General features: G+C 46.9%; 1 non-coding gene across 1 annotated transcript; it reads right to left on the bottom strand.

The window, feature by feature from the left end:
* Positions 1-7,463: 7,463 nt before the first annotated feature.
* Positions 7,464-7,536, bottom strand: trnak-cuu (transfer RNA lysine (anticodon CUU)). The gene has a single exon. It is a non-coding gene; the product is annotated as a tRNA-Lys (tRNA).
* Between the last annotated feature and the right edge of the window lie 12,729 nt (positions 7,537-20,265).

Below are 20,265 nucleotides of genomic sequence, written 5' to 3'. Positions count from 1 at the left end.
CTTTCCTTCAACACCAGCTGTCGCACACCAGTGCTAAACTTTAAACTCTCCCTTTCGGGTAAAACTCATTCACTTTCTGATCATTTTGAATTCATAGCAGCTCTTCCAAATTCTTTCTCCAATCCCAAGCCTTGCTGTAACTTCACATTTGGATCTGTATTAAAGTACTTGGTGGGATTAGAAGGGAGTTGGGGAGAATTTTTTTCACCCAGAGTGTGGCGGGGGTCTGGAACTCACTGCCTAAAAGGATGTCAGAGGCAGAAACCCTCATCACATTTATAATCTCTTTGGATATCCATTTGAAGTGCCGTAGCCTACAAGGCTCCAGACCTGGATCTGGAAAGTGGGATTAGGTTGGATAGCCCTTTTACGGCCAGCACAGACACGGTGGGCCGAACGGCCCCTCCTGTACCGTCAATTGCTGTGATTCTATGATCACTTGATTCTATATGCAGCCACTAATGGTGAACTAGTGCCAGAAACCAGAAATATTCCTGAAACAGATTTAAGTCGCAAGAACTGGAAACATTCCACTTACACACATGAATGAAAGCGTGACAAATTTGGGAATGGTTTGAATGCAGGCACCAGGAAGCAGGAAGTAAAGAGGAGCAGATATTGGAATGTTATTTACACAGACAGCAGTGACTGAAGGGAATCAGAATCTGACAATATTTATTACGTAGGCAGCTCAGAGTAAATAGTATCATTTCTTAAATATTTCTTAATGAGGCAGCAGGGATTAAGGTAATCAGAGCTGGGAATGTATCTTATACAAATGACAGAGTTAAAGTTATAGAAACTGACCCTTTGTTGTTGGTGACCTTTCACCCCGCAGATAGTCATTGGTCCGGCATTTTCCACGCCTTCATTCGAACCCGGATTGAAAATCGGAAAGAATCTCTCAGTAAAAGTGTGGAGGAAAGTGTGGAGGAGGGACCTGTTATCTACATTGTAAAATGGCACCTGTCCGCCCTCATAGTCCAAGGACACGCCTATCCTCCAGGGCTTCAAACTCGTGGTGAGGAGGGTCCACCAGGGGGAGGTACTGACAAAATAGAAACATCCGGTGAATGGCCACACAATCCAGTATCCGGCCTCAGGACTCAATCCAATGATTCCTTTCTTGTTGGCAGACTCTCGGGCCACTCCCACACCCCATCAAGTCTTGTGCACCACCTCTACCTCCCAGCAATGTTTCCCTGATGTGAATGCCTCCAGTCCCACGACACACGCCCATTGATCAAACCTCTTTGGTATGGCAAGGAACGGCTGTCGGCTGTCTCCATGTCATAAGAACATAAGAACAAAAGGAATAGGAGCAGGAGTTGGCCATTCGACCCCTCGAGCCTGCTCTGCCATTTAACACGATCATGGCTGATCTGATCATGGACTCAGCTCCACTTCCCTGCCCGATCCCCATAACCCCTTATCCCCTTATTGGTTAAGAAACTGTCGATCTCTGTCTTAAAAATATTCAATGACTCAGCTTCCACAGCTCTCTGAGGCAGCGAATACCACAGATTTACAACCCTCTGAGAGAAGAAATTTCTCTTCATCTCAGTTTTAAATGGGCGGCCCCTTATTCCAAGATTATGCCCTCTCGTTCTAGTCTCCCCCATCAGTGGAAACATCCTCTCTACATCCACTTTGTCAAGCACTCTCATAATCTTATACGTTTCAATAAGATCAGCTCTCATTCTTCTGAATTCAAATAAGTAGCGGCCCAACCTCCTCAACATTTCCTCATAAGTCAATCCCGTCATCTCCTGAATCAACCTAGTGAACCTTCTCTGAACTGCCTCCAAAGCAAGTATATCCTTTCGTAAATATGGAAAACTAAACTGCACGCAGTATTCCAGGTCTGGCCTCACCAATACCCTATATAACTATAGCAAAACATCCCTGCTTTTACACTCCATCCCCTTTGCAATAAAGACCAAGATTCCGTTGGCCTTCCTGATCACTTGCTGTACCTGCATACTAACCTTTTGTGTTTCATGCATAAGTACCTCCAGGTCCCTCTGTACTGCAGCACTTGCAATTTTTCTCCATTTAAATAATAACTTGCTCTTTGATTTTTTCTGCCAACGTGCATGACCTCACACTTTCCAACATTATACTCCATCTGCCAAATTTTTCCCCACTCACTTAGCCTGTCTATGTCCTTTTGCAGATTTTGTGTGTCCTCCTCACACATTGCTTTTCCTCCCATCTTTGTATCGTCAGCAAAATTGACTACATTACACTCGGTCCTTTTTCCAAGTCTTTAATATAGATTGTAAATAGTTGGGGTCCCAGCACTGATCCCTGCGGCACTCCCCTAGTTACTGATTGCCAAACCGAGAATGACCCATTTATCCCAACTCTGTCTCTAATACTGGTGCGATCCTCAGACAGGATGAGACAGGAATAGGTTGTATTCGGATACAGCATCAGAGGCTGGGACTGGGGGAAAGTTAAAATAACACAGTGAGTGATTTCGTTCCTTGCTGTGAAATATAGCAATTCTGAGCGGCGTTCCTTGTTAACTTCCTGGCCTGCTGTATAACTTGATGGCGGTTCAAGGGGCCAGCCATGGGCTGAGACTCCCTCCGCTCTGGGAATGGAGGGACAGAAGGCAGGGACTGCAGGAGGGGAGATCATGTGAAAGATTGGTTATATTTATATATATATATATCGGATATAACACTCTGATATCTGCCGTTCACTTGGAGGCTGTTTCTCAGGGATAATAATGGGGTCTCCTACTTACGGCATTCCCATTATTATGAATGAGAAAATACTGTACCTTGATTGGCTGCCCAGAGCCATGTGACTCCAGCTCCAGCTTACGGACGTGCCAACATGCACGTGCTGCGACACGCAGCGAGTGAAGGCCTCAGGACCGGGATCTCGAGCGGGCGCAGCAGGAACAGGTCAGTGCGCATCGTTTTTCCCTTTTTCAGTGGTTTTCCCGCGGGACGACCACGACCGGGATTTCTAGGCCATTAGCTTTGAGGAACGATTGGAGGGGCTGGGGTTGTTTGCTTTGGAACAGAGTCGGCTGCGAGGAGATTTAATTGAGGTGTGTACAATTATGAGGGGCCTACATAGTGTGGATAGAACAAACCTATTTCCCTTAACAAGGGCGTCAACAACCAGTGGGGCGTAGATTTAAAGGGAAACAAGGTACATTTGTAATTTCCTTTCAGAGGGTAAGATGTCTGAGGCGCGGAGGCTGCTTCTTGTCTCCTGTCCACAAAGTGCTTCACTGGAATCAGTTCCCTGAACTGTTCAGATCGTGTAGCAGTGAAATCGCCGCCCTCAATGTGCACCCACTTGGTGAGGGCTTGCCACAATGTTCAATTATGTTTCCTTTGTTGCTATTACTTAGATGTGAATTGAAAGTAATTCGTTGTTAAACTTCGTGAGGAAGGCAGAAGCCTGAATGAATCTGCCCTCATCTTTGCAGCTCGCAGGCAAGAATTAAACTGTCTGTATTCAATGTGAGATGACACGAGAGTGCTGATTTGGGGAAGAGGAGTTTAATTAAGATGAATTGAAGAGTCAATTGCAAAGACACATCCGATAATAAAAGGATGATAAAAATATTATTATATCCTTTACATGTCTACCGCTAAATGTGTCAAAAGGAAGTGTGTGTGTGTCAATACATGTATGTGAATGTGTGTGTGTGTGTTTGTGTGTGTGTCTGAGTGTGTTTCTCTGTGTCACTGTCACTGTGTGTATCTGTGTTTGTGTCCCTGTGCATGTATATATATGTGTGTGCATATATGTGAGTGTATGTGTTGTGCGTGTATCTTTGTATGTGTAAATGTGTGTATATATGTGTGTACAAGTGTGTGTGTGCGTGTTGGCGTACCTGGGTCAGTGTGCGTGTGAATCTGTGTGTGATAATGTGTGTATATCTGTGTTTATGTTGTGGTGGGGTTAGGAATGGGTTTCGTGTTTGAATCGCCTTTAGAGTTCCCATAGTATGATTCAAACAGAGCTTTCTTCCTTCGATTACAGTTTGCATCTCCTGAATGTACCTGAATATTCAGATAAACAAGTGCAGAAACTTGTAAATCGCCTCTGCACCCTCTCTAGTGCAATCAGGTCCTTCCTATAATATGACGACCAGAACTGCAGGCAGTACTCCAGCTGTGGCCTAACCAGAGTATTATACAATTAAGGCATAATCTCCCTGTTCTTATATTCTGTGCCTCGGCCAACAAAGGCAAGCATTCCATATGCCTTCTTAACCACCTTATCCACCTGGCCTGCAACTTTCAGGGATCTCCAAGATCCCTTTGTTCATACGGTCCCCACCCAGAACTAATGCAGAAACTCCTCTGCTGTGCTCGGGGTGGCCACCCACAGCCTGGATACACTAACGTCCCAACAGCTCATTGACTGTCGGAGTGGGACCGTGCGGCACTTCAGAAGACAGGTCGAAAAAGCAAAGTCATTGATTCGGACTCATGTGCTCCTCTAATCAAGAATAGCCACACACAAAAACATGCTTTTACAATGGTTACACCTCATCTCCACATTTGTTAAACAGTCGGCTCATGGGTCTAGGGGTACGATTCTTCCTGAGGACTTGTTAATTCAAGTTAGCGAGAAGTCCCGGGTCCTAATCCTGGACGAGCCCATTATTTTGCCGTGAATTTTGAAATTGCATTGAAATTTTGCAAAGAAGGACTTGCATTTCTGCACTCAGGAAATCATGACGCCTCAAAGCGTTTTACTGACGCTGAGTTATGTTTGAAGTGTTGTCGTGTGGGGAAAGATGTGCTCAAATCACCCCACACGAACCTCAACTCTTTGCGAAGGAGTTCGGTGCAAATAATCAGGCGTCTCAGGGACTTGGACTTTCTTTGAATGAGTTCTGCTTGTACCTGCATTCAAGCTTGAAACAGCAACTGGGCTTCCATCTCACGGGAGCAGCGTGTAGCGGTTAGTGAGTAGGTGACGAGGTTTGGGGTTGATGTGCGTCGCTTTCAATCTTTGAAATTTCACCAAGCAAAGGAATGGTGAATCCAACTGTCTCTGTAAGCACTTTGTTCGGGTTTAATCACAGGAATATCCGCAATCAGGAGCTGAAAAGGAATTAAAACCAAATACCGGCTTCGGGACAATCAGAATACTTCTTCACAGACAAGGCACCGGAAGGCTGGAAGGTAGATCACACCGGTTGTGGGAGAGCTGGTTGGAGTGACATGGAAGTGTCTGCAGTGTGCGGGACCAGACTGCTTCCACACATCCACAATGAATGTCCCTCCATTTATTTGGGAAAAGTACAACTGAGAGTGGACAAGTTCCATCCCGGTCGGAGCAATCTGAAGCTTTATCTGACTGACACTCTGGTTTGGGATGTCTTGCAATAAACATCTTAGTTAGTCTCTGTGGGGCAATGGGTTATTGCTTTTGGCTATTAACCCAAATGTTGGTGATTTGAACCCACCCAGGGACGAAACCTTTCAATATTTTTTCCCCGAGGATTCGGTGCCGCACAGTTCCAGGTTGTCATTGTGCGTTTTTGCTGCACGAATATATTCTGCAAACATCGCCAGCTGTGCTGTTGTCCAGTGAGTTCCCCCTCCAATACTTTTATGAACATTCAGTTCATGTAAAATGATTTTAAAAAATTTACATGAATCATGTTCCTCCATCCAGTCCATTCGAAATAAATTATGTTTTTGGGTTTAAAGGAACCGGTGGAAATTGCCTGGGCTATCGTTATAACTTTGCTCACATTCTGAGTTTCAACAGTCAACAGTTTGCGAAGGATTACCTCAAGGCCAATGCCAAGCACTAAAAAGTCTCTCAGCATTTGTTCTCGGAATCCCTCAAATTTGCAATGTCCTGCGAGGCACCTTAATTCGACGACATTGTTTGCCACTTCCTGGCCCTCCGACTGTTGGCACGTGTAGAACCGATACCTCGCCATTAGAATGCTTTCTTTATGATTGAGGTACTCCCGGACCAGCGTACACAATTCTTCATAGGATTTAGTTGTTGGTTTCACCAGAGCTAGAAGATTCTTCATGAGGCCATAGGTTATTGCCCCACAGACGGTAAGGAGGATCGCCCTTCATTTGGCAGTGTTCTCGTCCCCTTCCAGCTCACTGGCCACGAAGTATTGGTCGAGTCTCTCCATGAAGGCTTCGCAATTGTCCACTTCTGATAATTTCTCCAGGATACCAACTGTTTCTTGCATTTTTGCATGGTTGCTCATTGTCTCGTCGGCAATTGATACGCTCATAATAAAGGATGAAACTTAGTATTGTGAACAATGAGTAAATGTGACCTTAGCTCCTTTTAATAAGACTCCAGAGTGCAGGTACCTCGTGGGTGGCCTGCTTATATACCATTTTCCCAAGGGATGCTGGGATCCCTTGGGACTCCAACAGGTAGGCTCTCTGGTGGTGGTGTGATAAAGGTGGCCAAGGGTTAAATACATAACACAAGGTGTGTACAGAAATCAACCATCAAAAGCCCTGTCATTAACCACAGGGGTTTCCGGCAATTTTCTGATCACAAAGTGCTTTCAGTCCTTGTCCTTAAAATTGCAGAAGCGGTAATTGGGGAGTTTAATGACTTTGAAAGTTTAATGACTTTGAAAGGAGGACATTGTTGTTTGGTGCAGTTCTGGTCAGAGAAATGTTTGTGAAAGGAACTTTATGCAGAGAGAGAGATTGAGCATTTCAGCTTGTTGCTGAACACTTCTCTCTGGGCACTGAGCTAAGCAGCAGTTTCTGTATTGTAGCGGTTATCACATTTCCCTCACACGTGAAAAGTTCCATGTTCAAGCCTGGGCAGAAACATTATTTCTCAAACAAAAATTTGTGTGCAATAAAATTGAATAAAAGCTGTTTTGGATACATTGTTGCATGAAAAATGAACATTTAAAATCACTCCTCAAATACAGATTGTGTAAAAAATCAGATTGCGGATCTAACTTCATCAAGGATTAAAGTTTCATGAATTATTAAAGTTCAGTTATTGAAATTTCAACTGTCCCTGTTAGCATTTCATTCATTCTGTGAAACAACACGATCGGTTTATACCAGCAGATCTAAACCCGCAAACAAATCATTAATTATTCGCTCTTCCCCAGTTCCAGAGCTCAGAGGGTTATTGTCTATCCCTGGGATGCAAGCTACCTCGGACCCGGGCCAAAGTTCCCCGTACACCAAGCACAGGCTCAGGAAAACCCCGGGGGAGAGGATATCCCGGTCACTGGGCCTTCCAACAGCCCTGAACAAGCGCCCAGTCTGAAACTTTCCAGAGTAATAACTTGTAACTGAATCATCCAACAGTCAGGATGGCCGAGCGGTCTAAGGCGCTGCTTTCATTATTTGATGAAATTATCAACTCTCAGTTCGCATTTTTTTCATCGTGCAAAAGAAGATCATGGGTTCATTAATTATGTTTTTCCGTGAAAGCAACATAAAAGTTTAAGGAAAAGTAATCTCCCAACGTGGGGATCAAACCCACAACCCTGAGATTAAGAGTCTCATGCTCTACCAACTGAGCTAGCCGGGCTTCTCAACAGCTGATTTTATAAGAAAGAGATCTGATCTCATTGAAGTGGACAATATTCTGAAGGGGATTGACAGGATCGATGCTGAGAGGTTGTTTCCCCCGGGCTGGAGTGTCGAGAACCAGGGGGCACTGTCTCAGGTTAAGGGGTCGGCCATGTATGATAGAGATGAGGAGGAATTTCTTCACTCAGAGAGTTATGAATCTTTGGAATTCTCTGCCCCACAGGCGTGTGGATGCTGATTCTCTGAATATATTCAAGGCTGCGTTAGATAGATTTTTGGAGTCTCGGGGAATCAAGGGATCGAGAGATCACTGGGGTTCAGAAGAATGAGAGGGGATCTCATAGAAACATATAAAATTCTGACGAGACTGGACAGGTCCTGATGTTGGGGAACTCCAGAACCAGGGGTCAGAGTCTAAGGGATAAGGGGTAAGCCATTTAGGACTGAGATGAGGAGAAACTTCTTCATTCAGAGAGTTGTTAATCTGTGGAATTCTCTGCCGCAGAGAGTTGTTGATGCCAGTTCGTTAGATATATTCAAGAGGGAGTTAGATGTGGCCCTTATGGCTAAAGGGATCAAGGGGTATGGAGATAAAGCAGGAAAGGGGTACTGAGGTGAATGATCAGCCATGATCTTATTGAATGATGGTGCAGGCTCGAAGGGCCGAATGGCCTACTCCTGCACCTATTTTCTATGTTTCTATGTCCTGCCACTGCTTCTTTAATAATGGATTCCAACATTTTCCCAACCACAGATGTTCGGCTAACTGGTCTATAGTTTCCTGCTTTTTGTCTGCCTCCTTTTTTAAATAGGTGCATTATATTTGCAGTTTTCCAATCTGCTGGCTCCTCCCCATAATCCAGGGAGTGCATGTCCACAGATCCCTGAAAGTAGCAGGCCAGGTAGCTAAGGTGGTTGAGAAGGAATATGGAATGCTTGCCTTTATTAGCCGAGGCATAGAATACAAGAGATCTGGTCGGTGGGGCAGGTTAGGTCACAGCTGGAGTACTGCGTGCAGTTCTGGTCGCCTTATTACAGGAAGGACATGATTGCACTGAAGAGGGTACAGAGGAGATTTACGAGGATGTTGCCGGGAGTGGAGAATCTTAGCCATGAGGACAGATTAGATAGGCTGGGTTTATTTTCCATGGAACAGAGCCTGAGGGGAGACCTCATTGAGGTGTATAAAATTATGAGGGACCGAGATATAGTGGATAGAAAGGGACAATTTCCCTTAGCAGAGGGGTCAGCAACAAGGAGGCATAAATTTAAAGTAATTGGGAGAAAGTTAAGAGGGGAAATTTCTTCACCCAGAGGGTTGTGGGGGTCTGGAACTCACTGCCTGAAACGATGGTAGAGGCAGAAACCCTCACCACATTTTAAAAGTGCTTGGATGTTCACCTGAAGTGCCGTAACCTGCAGGGTCATGGACCAAGAGCTGCAAAGTGAGATTAGGCTGGATAGCCTCTTGTTGGCCGACGCGGACGCGATGGGCTGAAATGGCCTCATTCTGTGCTGTAAACTTTTTTGATTCAATGAACTCCTTTGCAAAGAGTTGAGGTGCTTGTGTGGTGATTTGGGCCCATCTTTCCTCACGTGACAACACTTCAAAGGCAACTCAACAGCTCTAAAGCACTTTAGGGCATCAGGAGTTCCTGACAGACACTGCAGAAATCCAAGTCCTTATTTGCAAAATTTCAATGTCAATGCAAGGCTGGTCTGGGATTTGAACCCAGGATCTTGCGCAAAATTTAAAGTAACAACCTCACAGCAACAATCATAGAACTAAGCCAACAAGCCAACTGCTCAGCAAGTGTGGAGATAAGATGTAACCATTATTGAAGCATATTTAGTGTACATTGCTATTCTTGATCGGAGGAGCACATGAGACGGAATCAGTGACTTTGCCTTTTCGACATGTCTTCTGAAGCGCCGCACGGTCCCACTCCTGCAGTCAATGAGCTGTCGGGACGTTAATGTATCCATCATCATCATCATCATAGGCGGTCCCACGAAACGAGGATGACTTGCTTCCACGCCGAAAAAGGATGAGTTCACAGGTGTTTCAATGAAGGACCCGAACTACATCCCAAAGGGTGGAAGATGCCTGTGCGTGGATGTTTCTTCGTGTGGTGGCTGTAGCACCCCAGCCATCACACGGGCTTGACAGAGCGAGGTCTTGGTCCAGTGGCAAGTGTTAACCAGGACGATGGAGACCAGCTCTGCTGCACGGACCTAGTGCACACACATATTGCAGTGTGAGCTGGCCCGTGCTGCCCCTGGGCCCCTGGCCCCGAACTCATGCCTCCCCTGGGCCCTGATCACATCCCTCTACAGTCTCTCGCCGCTCCTTCGCCCCGATCTCGCTGCTCCTGCTGTATCTGCCCACGCTCCAATCACCGACCTGGACCTTAATGACGTCACTCTTCGCTGCCGCCGCCCTCCTGCACCAGCTCGCGCTGCTCCCTGGAGTAGTCTCCCGGGACCTCCAAGCTGCTCCCAGGGCCGCTCGCCGTTCCTTTTATGGCCGCGACCTGCCGCTGGTGTTCTCCCGTTAGTGTATCCAGGCTGTGGGTGGCCACCCCGAGCGCAGCAGAGGGGTTTCTGCATTAGTTCTGGGTGGGGACAGTATCTTTCCCCTTCTCTCTTCCTCTTGTCTATATCCATGTGCTTTTATTTCTCGATTTATTCCCCCTCTCTTAGTTTCTAGTGTTTAAAAGGGAACAAAAGATGAAATAGTTGTCTTTGTGGAATAACTTGTCTCACTCAAAGTTAGACGCACTACCGTTGCACCAAGAGGTCAAGGCAGCTAGCCATTGATATTCAGCTTCATATATAAATATATATAAATATATCTACATGTATCACAACTGTTCCCTGGTGGTCGAGGGGTTAAGATCCGGTGCACTAACCTGGTTTCAATTGTCGATCAATTCATCGCATAAAAATAATTGAGGTCTGTGAGACGATTAATAATTGCTGTAATCACCATGAATATCAATACTTTCTGCGATAGACCGAGCTTACAGACTATCTGGCTTCCCCTGCCCTTTGCCGGGCACGTGTTCCGGGTTGAATTTTGTAAACTGGGCGAGTTCGCTGATCGCGGGGAGACGGTAGGAGCCTCTGTGACCCCACTGTGAGGATGTGGAAGTGAACACAGTGGCTGGGTGATCCGTGACATTTCTGTAAAGGGCAGCGGAGGAGAAGGATTGAGAACTTTCAGTGTGGGACAGAAGTTGTTTAAGGTGAGCCTCCACATTCCCGATCAGCACAGAGGGAGCTCACTGGTCAGCTCCCCTCTGTTGGGGCTGTTGTGCCAGAGGTTTGTGTAGTGTAGTGGTTATCACATTTGCTTTATACGTGAAAAGTACCCGGTTTGATCCTGGATAGAAACATTATGTTTAAACTTGCAATAGAGGAACAATTAGAGGAGAGTTTCATCTCCTGGCAAATGCTGCCTGACCTGCTGAGATTTCCAGCATTTGCTGTCGTTATTTGCGATTTATTCTCCTGGCAAAAGGGCTCCCTTCTAGGGCTCCCTTCTTCCTGAATTGCTCTTTATTTCATCAATAAATAGATAAATTTCAGTGGGAGAAAACAGATCCACCGGGGACCTTTCGCGTGTGAGGCCAACGTGATATCCGCTACACTGCAGCCCATCAAAGGGCGAGAAACCACTGAATATAAAGGATGAGCTCACAAATATCAGGGGCAGTGTAGTCTGGTCAACGTCAAACCCTCCTTTCTTATTCAGCAGAGGCATGAACGGGAGTCAGAAGCCACAAACTTTAATTAAAGACACAAATACAAGTTACACTTCCAAATCTTTTCACTGTAAAATTCTTTCACTTTATTTGAAATCCGACTGCGTTGAATCTGAAAATGAGCACCATGGGATTTTATCTTCACGACTGATTCTATTTTCTGTGCATGGTAGGAATAACTGGCGCTGTTAAATTTGACAAAAGTTGCCCCAGATTCCTGGTGACATCAGCAATACAGTGTGTAAAATGGGTCAACATGCCTAAGAACATAATAACAGAAGAAATAGGAGCAGGAGTCGGCCATACGCCCCTCGAGCCTGCTCCGCCATTTAATACGATCATGGTCGATGCGATCATGGACTCAGGTCCACTTCCCTGTCCGCTCCCCAAAGCACAGGACAAATGATTGAAGTATCCGACTGTCCCTCAGTTAGCATTTCTTTCATTGTGCAAAAGAAGGTGAGGGGTTAATTAATGATGCTTTTCCATGAACGCAACACAAAAGTTTAAGAAAAAAACCACATGGTGACTGGCAGGTGAGCGCTGCTTCTGACACCTGGTGGGAATGGGCGGGGATTTTAAAGCCCCTTGTATTGTGAAAGCTTCATATAGAGGAACATCTCAAACACATTGTGTAGGCCTCGTGGCGCAACGGTAGTGCGTCTGACTCCAGATCAGAAGGTTGTGTGTTCCAATCACGTTGGGGTCACTGTTCTTTTGGATATTGTTCTTCCAGAATTCATATTTTCTTTGCTGTTTGGCAATAACCAGACCCTTGTTCCAAGGTCTGTCTCACTGTTTCCCCGGTGTCAGGCAGAGATACGCCTGCTGCCCTCATTTAATTCATGTGACAGGATACAAAAGTTCAAAATCAACTTGCAGGTGGCCACAGCGAGAACTGAATAGTCAGAATGGCCGAGCGGTCTAAGGTGCTGTGGTTAGATCGTAGTTTCTTGTCCCACTTCTGACATTTCTTATTTTTAATCATAAAGCGAAACTCATTGTTTGACACCACGACCAACTCATTAAAAGTAGGATTCAGCAGTTCACCTGCTCGTTCAACATTTCCGTCTGACCGGGTGCTGAAAGTGGAGATGTTTCTGCAGTGCAGCGGTTAACGCGTTCACCTCACACGCGAAAGCTCACCGGGCGGGAATATTTTCTGTAGCTTTCTCCTCATGCATGCTCAGGGGCGAGATTGTTCTCCTGTGAAAAGTCATAAGATGATAAACATGTAAGAATTACGGGCTGGAGTCAGCCATTCGGCCCCTCGAGACTGGTCCACCATCCAGCTTCATCCCACTTTCCAGCTCTGGGTCCATAACCCTGCAGGTTACGGCACTTCAGGTGCACATCCAAATACTTTTTACATGTGGTATCTGCCTCCGCCATTCTTTCAGGCAGCGAGTTCCTGACCCCCACAAACCTCTGCATGAAGAATTTTACCTTCAAATCCTCTTTAAACCTTCTCCCAATTACTTTAAATATATGCCCCCTGATTGTTGACCCCTCTGCTATCCACTATATCTAGGCCCCTCATAATTTTATACATCTCAATGTTGTCTCCCCTCAGCCTCCTCTGTTCCAATGAAAACAAACCCAGCCTATCCAATCTGTCCTCATAGCTAAGATTCTCCACTCCTGGCAACATCCTCGTAAATCTCCTCTGTACCCTCTCGTACAATCACGTAATTCCTGTTATACGGTGACCAGAACTACACGCAGTCCTCCAGCTGTGGCCTAACCAGTGTTTTATACATTTCAAGCATAACCAACCTGCTCTTCTATCCCATGCCTCAGCCAATAAAGGCAAGCATTCCGTGTGCCTTCTTAACCACCTTATCCAACTGGCCTGCTACCTTCAGGGATCTGTGGACATGCACTCCAAGATCCCTTTGTTCTTCCACACTTCTCAATGTCCGACCATTTAATGTGTGTTTCTTTCCTTCTTAGCCCTCCCCAAATGCATTACTTCACACTTCTCTGGATTAAGTTCCATTTGCCACTGTTCTGCCCACCTAACCAGTTGATTGATATCTTCCTGCAGTCCGCAGCTTTCTCCTTCATTATCACCACACAGTCTATTTTAGTATCACCTGAAAACGTTTTAATCATACCTCCTATATTTAAGTTTAGATCATTGATGTTACCACTAAAAGCAAGGGACCTCGCACTGAGCCCTGTGGAACCCAACTGCAAACATCCTTCCAGTCCCAAACACTCCCATCAAACATTACCCTTTGCTTCCTGCCCCTGAGCCAATTTTGGATCCAACTTGCCACTTTGCCCTGGATCCCATGGGATTTTACTTTCATGACCAGTCTTCCATGTGGGAACTTGGCGAAAGCTTTGCTAAAATCCTTATACACTACATCATACGCACTGCCCTCATCGATCCTCTTGGTTACCTCCTCAAAAAATTCAATAAAATGAGTCAGGCAAGACCTTCCCTTAACAAATCCATGCTGACTATCCGTGATTAACACATGTCATTCTAAATGCAGAAATTAAATCATAGATACATTTTATCCTGCTTTCACGGGAAAATACCATTAATTAACCGATGATCTTTGTTGTGTATGTATAAGATAAGTATACACCCTGTACACTCAATGTACAGTTACATAAGACCATTGGATGTATCTTCACACTGTACACACTGTGCTTGTACCACCAGAGGGTACAACTGGTGGAGACCTTGGGGTCACCTGTACACGACAGGTAACCAGGTATAAAAGGGAGGTCACAGTACTGTACCCTCACTCAGGAGCTGCAATAAGTGGACTAAGGTCACCACAGTTCAAGTACAATACCTTACCTCGTGGAGTCATTACTAGAGTGCTTACAGACACAATAACTGGCGACGAGAATACGAATTTCCACGCGACAATGGCTAACCTTGGCACGTTTGAACAATTCGCCGATGGGGAAGATTGGGAGGCCTTTGTGGAAAGGCTCGAACACTTCTTTATTGCGAATGACATGGGGGGAGACGACCCGACCTCGCTGGCTGATAAGTGCTGAGCTATCCTGCTCAGCAGTTGTGGGCCCACTGTCTATGGCCTTGTCAGGGACTTGCTAGCCCCAGAGAAGACAATAACATATGTGGAGCTCATAACGCTGGTACAGGAACAGCTCAAACCTAAAGAGAGCATCCTCACAGCCTTACACTGGTTCTCTCCCCACCGGTGGCCCGCAGGCCAAGAAATCACAAAATATGCTGCAGACCTGAGACGATTGGCTGCACCATGTGATTTTAGCGATCACTTCACCGAAGCACTAAGGGACATCTTTGTTATTGGAATCGGCCACGAGGGCCTTCTCCACAGGCTGCTCTCTGCGGACACCACGGTCACCCTGCAGAAGGCAATTAACATGAGCCAGGCGTTCATGATCTCGGCCTGCGATTCCAAGTGGATGTCTCACCCCCAGGACTCTAACCCGGCAAGTACTGTGAACCGAATGGTGCCTTTTAGAGGCAGGGCTGCTGCTCGCAGTCTCTCTCAGGGAAGAGAGAACAGAACCCCGAGTCCCACAATCCTGAGTCCGCCACATGGGACCAACCGGCCAACCCCATGCTGGCGCTGTGGAGGAAATCACAGGGCCCACCAGTGCCGCTATAAAGACTATACTTGCAAAGGCTGTAACATGAAGGGCCACCTCCAGCGAATATGCAAGAGAAATCGTACTCACCGAGTCGATGAAGAGTTGGCTGATCATCCGGAGTCCAGCGACGATGAGGTGTACGGAGTGTTTACCTGCACCACCGAGAGTTCCCCATTGAAAATGGAAGTTGAAATCAACTATGTTCCAGTCACGATGGAGGTGGACACAGGGATGAATCAGGCGGCCTTTGAGAAACTCTGGGACAATCCAATCGAACGACCTAAAATGATCCCGATCGAAGTGAAACTGCTCACCTACACAAACGATACATCCCAGTCGTTGGCAGCGTGGATGTCCAGGTGTCCCATGGTAGCGAGATGCACAGGTTACCTTTGTGGATCGTTGCTGGGGATGGTCCAAAGCTATTAGGAAGTAGGTGGATGAAAAAGATCACTTGGAGCTGGGAAAAGCTCCAACCTCCAGCGATCGACATCCCTCGTGGCCCCGAAGTTGGATCCAGCACAACACCTGAAAAACCAACCGCCCAACTCGACTGTGAGGCGACGACACAGACCGCTCAACCCAACAGCGAGATGATCCAGCCCAAACGACCAGACCTCACCTTCCAGGCTCCAGTGGCAGGACTCCAGAGGAAGAAAATTCACGCAGAAGGTAACTTCCCAGCTTCTGTGGCAGAACCTGGGGAGAAAAGGATCACCGCAGCCTACCTCATGGAGAGAAAGAAGATGGCGTCCAAACCACGAGGTGAAGGGCCTGAAGTCAAGATGGCGGCAGCCAGACCACAAGGGAGCAACACGTGATGCCGAACGGTGAACCGGATTGGGGTAAAGATTGCAAGACTCTCTTAAAGGAGACCAGCAACCCAACACAATTAAAGGGACAGTTCTTCTCTTTTCCAGCGATGATGGTGATACATATGTAAATGATGTAACTGACAATTTCAAGTTTGTCAATGTAACTAATCATGATAAGTCGGGAGATTGCGGTCGGAACCAATGTATTGTGAGAGTAAACGAAGTGATGACGTGCGATGCTGGGATTTACAAGCATGCCGACAAAACCAAGGGCAACCTCCCGTCAGCACCCAGGTCCAGCGACCATGTAGCCTGCCCCTCCGGGACCAATGTGATGCCCCAGGGAGTGTGGTCACACACAGAGGGAGCATACCAGCTGCAGGGCCAGTGATCAGCGGACGGCAAAGTCACCACTACCGGTACCCTTCCCCCGATCGGCTCTACCTCTCTGGCCACCAGGGCCAGTACTGGGAGCGAACGGATAGCACCCTCCTGCCCTCCCAATGGGACCTGGGATGACCAGGCTCCCACTATCACCGAAGAGCAGCAGGGAGACACCGCAGCCCTCAAAGTAGGACAGGGAGGCCACACACTCATGTGGCTCTGCCCATCACTAGGCAATGGCAAAGGCTCTGAGACTCAGCCAGGTGAGCGATCTGAGCCCACCCAGCTGGCAGGGGACACAGCGCCGCCATCAGACAACCTGGACACAGTCTGGTTACTCTGAAACTAGTGTCCTCACCCACCTGCACCTACACAACCCAGGGGCAAGACTGTGATACCACGTATGTACCTTACCTGTAAAATGTACTTGTTCCACTACTGCAGAACCCAAACAGTGATGTAACTAATCCGATGTTTTTTTGATCTTTCTGTCTGTACAGGTCTGCACATGCAGGTGTTGAGCCACACACATGGTCTATGTATGGGGGCGGGGGGGAATGGATGTATGTAGCCATGGACACACAAGGATCACACCCAGAACCCACTCAACCCCCACTGCAACCTCCAACCGTCCACTGCTGACCATTTCCCAATATCGTGGCAATAAGGACTTGGGGGTCTACAGGGAGAGAGCCAAGCCAAAGCATTGACAAGGTGCAAGGGCTTTGGGCACTCAAGTCTCGGGCCAGAGCACACAATGCAAAGGCCAGTGGCACAAGACTGAGGGGAGAGTGATGTTGTGTCTGTATCATATAAGTATACTCCCTGTACACTCAATATACAGTTACATAAGACTACTGGATGTATCTTCACACTGTATACACTATGCCTGTACCACCAGAGGGTGCAACTGGTGGAGACCTCGGGATCACCTGTACACGACAGGTAACCAGATATACAAGGGAGCTCACCATACTGTACCCTCACTCAGGAACTGCAATAAATGGACTAAGGTCACCACAGTTCAAGTACAATACCTTGCCTCATGGAGTCATTAGTTGAGTGCTTACAGACACAATAGAAAGAGATTAAACATTAAATGGTAGGACATTGAGAATTGTAGAGGAACAAAGCGACCTGGGAGTGCATGTCCACAGATCCCTTAAGGTAGCAGGCAAGGTGGATTAGCTGGTTAAGAAGGTATACAGAATGCTGGCCTTTATTAGCCGAGGCATAGAATACGAGAGCAGGTGGGTTATGCTTGAAAATAAAACACTGGTTAGGCCACAGCTGGAGTACTGCGTGCAGTTCTCATCACCGCTTTACGGGAAGAATACTGTGATTGTACTGGAGACTTACAGAGGAAATTTCAAGGATGTTATCGGGAGTGGAGAATCTTAGCTATGAGGACAGATTGGATAGGCTGGGTTTGTTTGTCTTGGAACAAAGTGGGCTGAGGGGAGGCATCATTGAGGTGTATAAAATTATGAGGGGCCTTGATATAGTGGAAAGAAAGGGTCCATTTCCCTTAGCAGAGGGGTCAACAACCATGGGGCATAAATTTACAGTCATTGGTAGAAAGTGTAGGGGGGATTTGAGGGGAAAATCCTTCATGCAGAGGGTTGTGGGGGTCTGGAACTCACTGCCTGAAAGGGTGGTTGAGGCAGAAACCCTCACCACATTTAAAAAATGCTTGGATGTGCACCTGCAGTGCTGTAACCTGCAGGGTTATGGACCGAGAGCTGGAAAGTGGGATTAGGCTGGAGAGCCTGTAATTGGCCGGCACGGTCACGATGGGCCGAAATGGCCTCCTTCCGTGCTGTAAACTTCTGATTATATAATTCTATGAAAAATAATCACCCAACGTGGGGCTCGCACCTCTGACCCTGAGATTAAGAATCTCATGATCTACTGACTGAGTTAGCTGGGTTTCTGCAAAATGCACCTTTTTGTCATTGATTGCAGCCAGGCGCCTGTTGGCTCCGCCCCAGATGTTTAAACTTGCTGTCGAGGAACTGCCAGGATCTTCTTGAATGGTAGACCAGGCTCGAGGGGCCGAATGGCCTACTCCTGCTCCGAATCCTTACATGTTTATCATCTCATGACTTTTCACAGGAGAACAATCTCGCCCCTGAGCATGCATGAGGAGAAATCTCCAGAAAATATTCCCGACCGGTGAGCTTTCGCGTGTGAGGCGAATGTGTTAACCGCTACACTGCGGAAATATCTCCACTTTCAGCACCAGGTCAGGTGGAAATGTTAAGCGAGCAGGTGAACTGCTGAATCCCAGTTTTTTGGAGCTCGTCGTGGTTTCAAGCAAATAAGTTTTGCTCAATGATTAAAAAAAGGAAATGTCAGAATTGGGACGAGAACCCACACCTCCAGAGCAAACTGCGACCTGAACACAGCACGTTCGACCGCTCGGCCATCCTGAGTATTCAGGGCTCCTTGTGGTCACCTTTCGATTGATTTTGAACTTTTGTGTCCTGTCACATGAAATACATAAGGGCAGCAGGCGTATCTCTGCCTGACACCGGGGAAACAGTGAGACAGACCTGAGAGCAAGGGTCTGGTTATTGTGACACAGCAAAGCAAATATTAATTCCCAAATTATCCTGAGGAACAGGGACCTTGATGTGATTTGAACACTCAAACTTCTGATTTGGGGTCAAACCGGCTACTGTTGTGCCACACGATCTTTACAGACCGTCTGAAATGTTTGTCTATATGAAGGTTCCTCAATACAAGGGGCTTTAAAATCCCCGCCCACTCCCACCAGCTATCAGAAGCAACGCTCACCTGCAGTCACCGTATGTTTTTTTGTGAAACATTTGTATTGCTTTCACGGGAAAGCATCATTAATTAACCCATCACCTTCTTTTGCACAATGAAAAAAATACTAACTGAGGGACAGTCGATACTTCAACCATTTTTTTCTGTGCTTTGCATCGAAACACAGAAACATAGAAAATAGGTGCAGGAGTAGGCCATTCGGCCCTTCGAGCTGCACCACCATTCAATATGATCATGGCTGATCATGCAACTTCAGTACCCCATTCCTGCTTTCTCTCCACACCCCTTGATCCCTTTTAGCCGTAAGGGCCACATCGAACTCCCTTTTGAATATATCTAACGAACTGGCCTCAACAAGTTTCTGTGGTAGACAATTCCACAGGTTCAGAATTCTCTGAGTGAAGAAGTTTCTCCTCATCTCGGTCCTAAATTGCCTACCCCTTATCCTTAGACTGTGACCCCTGGTTCTGGACTTCCTCAATATCAGGAAATTTGTTCCTGCCTCTAACCTGTCCAATCCCGTCAGACCTGTATATGTTTCTATGCGATTCCCTCCCATTCTTCTAAATTCCAGTGAATATGAGCCTAGTCGATCCAGTCTTTCTTTATATGTCAGTCCTGCCATCCCGGGAATCAGTCTGGTGAACCTTCACTGCACTCCCTCAATAGCAAGAATGTCCTTCCTCAGATTAGGAGACCAAAACTGTACACAATATTCCAGGTGAGGCCTCACCAAGGCCTGCGTCTGCACATATACAGAGGCTGCACTCCAGGACATATGCGACGAATTTACTGAGGTGTATGAAATCATGGGCCTTACGCTAAACATCCGTAAGACAAAGGTCCTCCACCAGCCTGTCCTTATCGCACAGCACCGCCCCCCATACATCAAGATCCACGGCATGGCCCTGGACACCGTGGACCACTTCCCATATCTCAGGAGCCTCCTATCAGCATGAGCAGGCATCAACGACGAGATACAACAGGGCCTCCAGTGCACCAGTGCAGCCTGCTGCCGTCTGAGGAAAAGAGTGTTTGAAGATCAGGCCCTCAAAACTGCCACCAAACTCATGGTCTACAGGGCTGTAGTAATACCTGCCCTCCTGTATGGCTCAGAGACATGGACCATTTACAGTAGACATCTCAAGTTGCTGGAGAAATATCACCAACGATGTCTCCGCCAGATCCTACAAATTCCCTGGGAGGACTGGCGCACCAACATCAGTGTCCTCATTCAGGCTAACGTCCCCAGCATTGAAGCACTGACCATACTCAATCAGCTGTGCTGGGCAGGCCACATAGTCCGCATGCCAGACACGAGATTCCCAAAGCAAGTGCTCTACTCGGAGCTCCTTCATGGCA

Source organism: Pristiophorus japonicus, chromosome 20 (assembly GCF_044704955.1).
Source record: "Pristiophorus japonicus isolate sPriJap1 chromosome 20, sPriJap1.hap1, whole genome shotgun sequence".
In the NCBI taxonomy this organism is placed as follows: Eukaryota; Metazoa; Chordata; class Chondrichthyes; family Pristiophoridae; genus Pristiophorus; species Pristiophorus japonicus.
Note: the sequence above shows the minus strand (reverse complement) of the source record. Positions and strands in the feature narration are given on the sequence as shown.